The sequence below is a fragment of the Diadema antillarum genome, unplaced genomic scaffold (assembly GCF_040938485.1).
Source record: "Diadema antillarum isolate AM-2024a unplaced genomic scaffold, OU_Dant_1.0 seq00000343_RagTag, whole genome shotgun sequence".
NCBI lineage: Eukaryota > Metazoa > Echinodermata > Echinoidea > Diadematoida > Diadematidae > Diadema > Diadema antillarum.
Window position 1 is genome coordinate 788,827 of NW_027271355.1, and position 7,142 is coordinate 795,968.

The following is a 7,142-nucleotide window of genomic DNA, read 5'->3' on the forward strand; positions in this document are numbered from 1 at the left end:
CTGGAAGATGTTAAACTTGTGTTATCTAATGTTTTTCATTAGGAGTAAAAACTCTGTGCTTTGCAGGGATATCTTTTCAAGGACTCCAACATGCATTGAGCAGATATTATACAGTAAACAAAGACAGTAATCTGGGACATATACCATTGAAGGTGTGCTACATCTGTTATCCTTGTTATGCATTGGATGTGTCTTCTTTAGACAGTCATTTTTTTTTTCTCAGCTTTTATTTAGGAGTGTGTCTATGTATACATTATTCACATTGAACCAGGGGTACATGTGTGTTTGCTGATTTGTTGCAATGTCAGTCTGTCAGCTTTTGCTATCTTTTGAAGTACACCAATCAAACAAATGGTTTGCTTGCTGCTACAGAGTTATGAAAAAGGCACATCAATGTCACAACAAGTACTGTAAAAGTGGATATTTTCGCACGACTAATTTTTCGCGCTCGGTGGGGTAAGAAGAGTTTCAAATGTTTTAAATTCCGCGGAATCAAGACATCAACTACTGGAACATATGGCAAGCAAAAGTATTCGTGTGCTTTTATTTTCGCGCTAGTTTCAGGTTGATTTCAACACCACGAAAATTTCCACTTTTACAGTAGTGTGCTTCTTGCAAGCAGCAAGCAATCTGTGTTCATCCTTGATGCCATACAATAGTCACTTTTTGTATATTTCCTTTTTCCTATATCACCAACATATTAATGTTATACAAAAATGCTGTCAAGTGTCAGTGAGCACACAATGCAAGTAATTTTGAAGAAATGAATGTGGTCCAGGTATACAAATTATCCTCCACATGATTTAAAGATATCCAAAAGATGGAACAAGTTATTTTCAACAAAGTCATTGTTTGACCTTTTAGGTCAGCTTAAGCTGTTAGCTCAAGGTATAAGTAACACCTATAATTGATTTAGCCTTTATTCAGAAATCATACAAGAGAAAATAGTGGGCTGATAAGAAAAAATGACTTTTTTCAGATATTATTCCCTTTCAGTCATCCACATAATTCTCGTTGACATGTTGAATGGTGATGGATTTTACCACATTGTAATGCACTCACATGTAATATCAGGAAATGCTGAAAGACTTGTTTGATATTTGAAATGTGTTTATGATATGAGACTTCAAATTCCTTTTGAAGAGCATTTAAACCATGCTTGCAACAATGAAAGATATAATCTAAAGAGAGGTAAACTAAGGAAACTCAATAGAAACCCACTCATTAGAGTTTTTGTCATGACACAGATCAATTTTTACACCCTTAATACAGCAATTATTATTTGTAAATGTAGAGTTGAAGTGAAAATTCATCAATATTCCTGAAATATCTACTCGTAATTATCTGCATTTCATTTGAAAACTGAGTTAGTGTGTTAAGTGTGTGCTAAATACATATACATTGTAATGCATGTTGGTTTTCTAATGTCTTGTCCACATAATGTGCTCATGATCTAAGAATTTGCAAAGGTTGTTTAAATTTGGTCAGTGGATTATGTTAATTTCAACTGCGTAAATGTGTGTGCCAGCCAGTAGCTTATGTCAACAGACCTCCACATGAATTAAACCATTCTAACACACACATGTGCAAGGTACACCTGTGTTTCTCTTGTTTTGATCTGTGGATTAATTTAAACTATGGCCATGATTCAAACTTCCTTTGAAAATTCAGACCAAAACATCAGCTTATGATTGTAATGTCAGGAGTAGCATTCTTACTTCCCACTACCACCCTGGTTAGGTTACTATGACATTTGATTGATTTTGAAGCCAGGCAGAGAGAACACAATGGTGTAAAGTGAATTTTTGTTTGAAGATTCTGGATCAACATTGTTCCACCTGAATTTGAATTTAAAGCATGGAATTAAAAAAAAAAAAAAAACAAACAAACAAAAAAAATTTATCCAGGGAGTAGAGTCAGACCTGTTAATGTAGGAAAAGTAAAATTAATCAATAAAACAGTGACTCTTGTTACACAAACCATCTGGGCCCTGTTGCATAAAACCCTTACCGCCGGACTTACCGCTCCTTTCTAGCGGTAAGTCTTCAAATTAGCGGTTAAATTTTAGAATCCTTGATGCTGATTGGCTGTTATGCCTAATTTTGACGGTAGTTACCATTGAAATTCAACGGTAAGTTTTATGCAACGGGCCCCTGGTTAGTATTATGCTTGTAACAGATCTTATGACACATTACACTAAAATTATTATCATTGCAGAAAAAAAAAAAATTGTATGAGCTTGATGATTTTACTGTGTTGTGACGAAGCTATATATATCATGGTTCTTTCTTCTTCTTTTTTTCAAGAAAGTGATAGCTTATGTTTCCATGAATTGCACAGTGAGTGCATGGTGGTTTCTTTACACTTGTAAAATTATCCACAGTCATTTATCAGAAGAAAAAAAGGTATGACATTTGATTCAAATATCAATTAAAAGCTTGGTATCTGATGAATTCATATCTACCAAAAACCAAAAAATTATTTTCCCTGACATTATTATATGGTTTTTGTGATGACACATTACATATATGTTTGTTTGCTCTCTTTTTATATTCTTCTCTTTTTTTTTTGGGGGGGGGGGAGGGGAATCGCTCATATGCAAAAGATAGTGTGCTTCTACAAACTTGCTCATGTGGACGTTTGTATTGTCATCCCTGGCAGAGCCCAGTTAACAGCAGTCAGGGAAGCAGTACCCCATCCACGCCTACCTCCACCATATTCAAACTGGTGACCAGTGCATCGACACGCCCATCGGGGTTAAAGGTCATCACCACATCCTCCAGCTCATCGGGCAGCTCGATGCTCGTCATGTCCCCGACGGGCACGATACCTCCCGCGGCGATGAAAGTCGAGAAGAAGTCGCCCACGTCGACGCCGACGACCACCAGCGCGACCGGCGGGGGCGGCAACACCAACATGCTGATGTCGCTGGCTCAGGCGGCCACGATGCAGACCCCGATCCGATCGTCCAGTACGGACGAGCCGATGCAGGACTTATAGTGTGGGTAGCATTTGGGTGACAATTGTGTACAGGAGACACTCTGATCATGATTTTTTGGCCAGGACATCCACCTGCCATTATTTTGGGACACCTTACTCTGATCGTCCAAACAGACAACCTCATGTGAGAGTTGTAGCATAGCTATAATGGCTTTTAAGTGGGTGATATCTGTTGACATGAGACATTCTGATTGTGCTATTGGACCAGGGTTTGCAGCCTTGTGTTGCAACAGCCAACCAGACTATGGGAAAGAGGTACCAATTCAAGAGCTTTGTGGGGTCTTTGACTGCAGAAATCATGATAAAGGTCCACCTTGGCGGGGATGTGCAAGGAATAGTGCAAGATAGATGATGTGGAACTGTGCCTGTGTCCATTACATCCTCTCCTCACCTCTTAAGTTCAAAGCCAGTGATATCATTTGTCACATAGGGGGAGCCACAATGTAATCTCACATTTGTAGGATAAGTATATTTTCTCTGCCGACTTTCCTCGAGTTTTGTGCCACTCACAGAGCATCAGTGCCAATTGATTTCTTGTCAGACTGCTACTTGAAAGAAGAAAGCTAATCTGCTGTCTCACAAAGAAAATGATTGTGATATTTTGGACGCAAAATTAGGCCGAAATGTCATAATCATTTTAGTGTTTACCTTGCTTCTCAAAATTTCATAATCATTTTTATGTTCACCTCGCTTCGTGAGACAACAGATTAGCTTTATTCTTTCAGTTACTACTGCACTGATGAACATCTTCTGAACAGTAGACTGCTACTTTGTTGCAAAGACAAAGCTTTTTCTGTATCTTCATCAAAGTTGATGTTGACATATTTTTTTATCACCTCGATATTACCGTCAATAACTCTGTGATAAGAACCGCAATAACCACATGATGTATACTTTGCCCAGCAACGTCATGTAACTTTGCAACCCTGTGCAATGCAATGTGAGCAGCAAAATACTCAAATGAAAGCAATGCACGCACTTTTGATGAATAGATCATACAACCAAAAATGTCTAATTGAATGCAAACATCAGATGGTTTTCCATCATGAGAAATTTGTGAAAATGAATATTTCTGTCTCGTTTTGTCACATTATCTGACATGATAATTTGTCCATGTAGATATTTATTGATACCCCTGTCCCCCCCCCCCCCCCCCCCCCATCGGTAAACCTTTTTTTTTTTTTTTTTTTTTAAGACTTTCAATTCTGAAAATGTAAAACAGCATAGGCTGAGAATAGCTGGATGTCTGACATGAACCAGAAATCAAACCTGAGTTTTACACCAGTTCTCTTGATGAAATCTGCATCAGTTGTCTGATTAGGGAGCTTTAGATTTTAGACGCGTGGATGTTCAAAGGAAAAAAACATGTTCTGAGCGTGTGCAGAAGCGTGCGTCAAGTCGATCTATATTTAGCTTGCGTCGCCTGAGTTTTTCACTACGCGTACTGGGCTGTTTCTACGTCCGCACAGTTTGCGACGTAGAGAACTACTTCATGCACCGATCATATGGGGGTGCGATTTTATTTTTTATACGTTGCGTCCCAGCGTAATCTAAAGCTACTTATCAGCACGACGCAGGGGAGAGGAGAACGTCCAGCGCACTCGTCGTCTCAAACGTCCGCGCGTCAAAATCTAAAGCTCCCTAATATCTCAGGGGCGGATCTAGGAATTCCGTATGGGGGGCGGGGGGTTGGTAGGTGCACAGCAATGCGCCACTTCCGAGTTTCATCAGCTGACAAGTGAGGGTATACTTTTATTCAAAACAGGAAAACAAGTTAAAAAAAGGGGGGAGGCAGAGTGTGCCCTGTGCACCCTCCCCCCTATCCACTACTGTTGTCTTGTAGTAGTCTTGCATTCAGTTGTCCTCATTACTTGAGTTTATGTTACTGTTTGTAATGTAATGTAATATTGAAACCACAAGGCTGGATTATCATGTGCTCTGATTGAAAACTCACTTTGAAACATCATTGGATACTGTGATTGGAAACTCATCATTGATTCAAACGTCTTGTTTGTGATGACGTAATTTGATCAGGCTGTTAATTTGATATGATGCTGGAATATGATTATGCCAAAAGTCCATTTTCACAGTCGTGATACAGTGTGTAGCGAATTTGAACATGGTGTACTTTCCATTGCAACTGATCGACAAATCAGTTGTCATAAAAAACAACTCAATGCAAGAATTGTATTAATTTGGAGGTGTACATGTATGTTTTTGTTGTTCTGATGAGTTGGTTAGGACCACTGCTCATTCTACACCATTGCTCTTATAGATAATGCATTGTTCATCCATGGTGGAGCAAAGCTCAATGAGAATACAGCAGAGAAAAAAAAAACTATTGTCTATCTGTCATTTGTTGTTGTTTTTTGGCAATTGTGAGGTAATACCCATATACACTACATGTATATACAATAAACTGGAAGCACTTTTGTAAATACTTGTATTTAAACTGTATATATTTCAGTAATAAAATTCAAACTTAAATCAAGATGATTATTTTCTGCATTTCCTGTCTTTCTTTACCATTGTGTTAGAAATTAAAAAAAAAACGGTGCACTTTGGCCAACAGTATCAACCCGGTGGTACTGCTTACATAACTGTGAGTTGCAGGAACACATTGTGTTCCCCTCCCAAACTGATGCAATGCTTACAATATTCAGTGTTTGGGAAAAACAAACAGTGAAAGGGAACAATGCCATAATAAGCATTGCAACCTTTTAAAAAATATGAGTAGAGTGTTTATTTATGAACATGGAGTAAGTGCAGCTTTTTCTCTTTTTGTTCATCCGTTTTTATGTCAATACACTTTTCTTTGGGGGGGGGGGGATGGGATGGATCAGTGATAAGTTAGATAAATGACATAGTTTTCTAGTCATTGTAGTCAGTCTTGATGCAGCATTGTGTAGCATTGTGTGTTTTCAGTTTCCCTTTACGAAGAGACCCCACACTGTAAAGACAACATCCAACCTACTGGTGGTACACTGTATAAGAGACAAGATGTACTCTGCAGGAGTCTACTAATTTTGACGATATACTTCTAATGATATCAGAGACGCAGGAACAACTTTAGAAAATTATAACTGATAATTGCAGTATGTACAGTCAACCTCACATGAGTCAAATAATCACCTTTAAAGTCAAAGGTGTTTTCAAGTCCTTTTCTCTGTATATTCTATTGATTTTTATCCCTCATAAGTTCAGTTTTTTGTAGGTTGAAGCTATTTCTTCATTCCAAATGGATTTGGCGTAGGCAAGGTTGACCGTGTTTACTTGAACATTTTCAATTGAATTACATGTAGTATACCACACATACAGTTTAATTGAGTTTCGTCACAGCCGACGGTCATATCAACTCAAGCGTTTCTTTGATGTGATAATAATTTCATGATAACAATGTTGATTTGTCATGAGGCTGTGGATGCAACTCCAAATAAAACACTCGGGAATATAAGGCTAGAATGATTTATTTACTTATTTATTTGAACTCTCTTCACAGAAGGAATAATAATCATTAATATACTATACGTCACCGTTTTGCTTGTGAGGCATGATTTTCTTTCCTTTTATACTGCTTAATCTGTAAAAGGCTGAGTGATTTATTGCACTCAATCTTTCTGAAGTTGTTGGTTTTTCCTTTCTTGCAAAAGGCACAGTATACTTGACATTGTGCTATGGTCTCAAGATTTTTTTTTTTTTTTTTCTCTTAATTATAGATAGTATAGCAGTGTAGGTTTTCCTAGGTAGACAATTACAGTAGGTCTTCCAGTCTATTTTGTTTGTTTGTTTGTTTGTTTGTTTGTTTGTTTGTTTGTTTTTGTATTCTTTCTGGAACAGTCATTCTCCTGTGCATCTTATTCACTGGCTGTAGGTCAGCTCATACTTTTTTCAGACTTACAGTATAATATCAGCGTTACTTGCTGTTGGAGTTAAAACCGTCAGTGCTTCCAAGAAATGTCCAAGCTTACATCAACTTGATTTCTATTTCTGCGCATGCGCATGTTAGTTGAGGAAAGCAAAACTTGTTTTCAATGTTTTCTGGGTCTGGAATCCTTTTCACCATTGTCCAATGAATATCACTTTTCATATATTAGTTGTTGTACCCTCTGCGATGATTGCGAGGGTAATGCATATGCTCATGG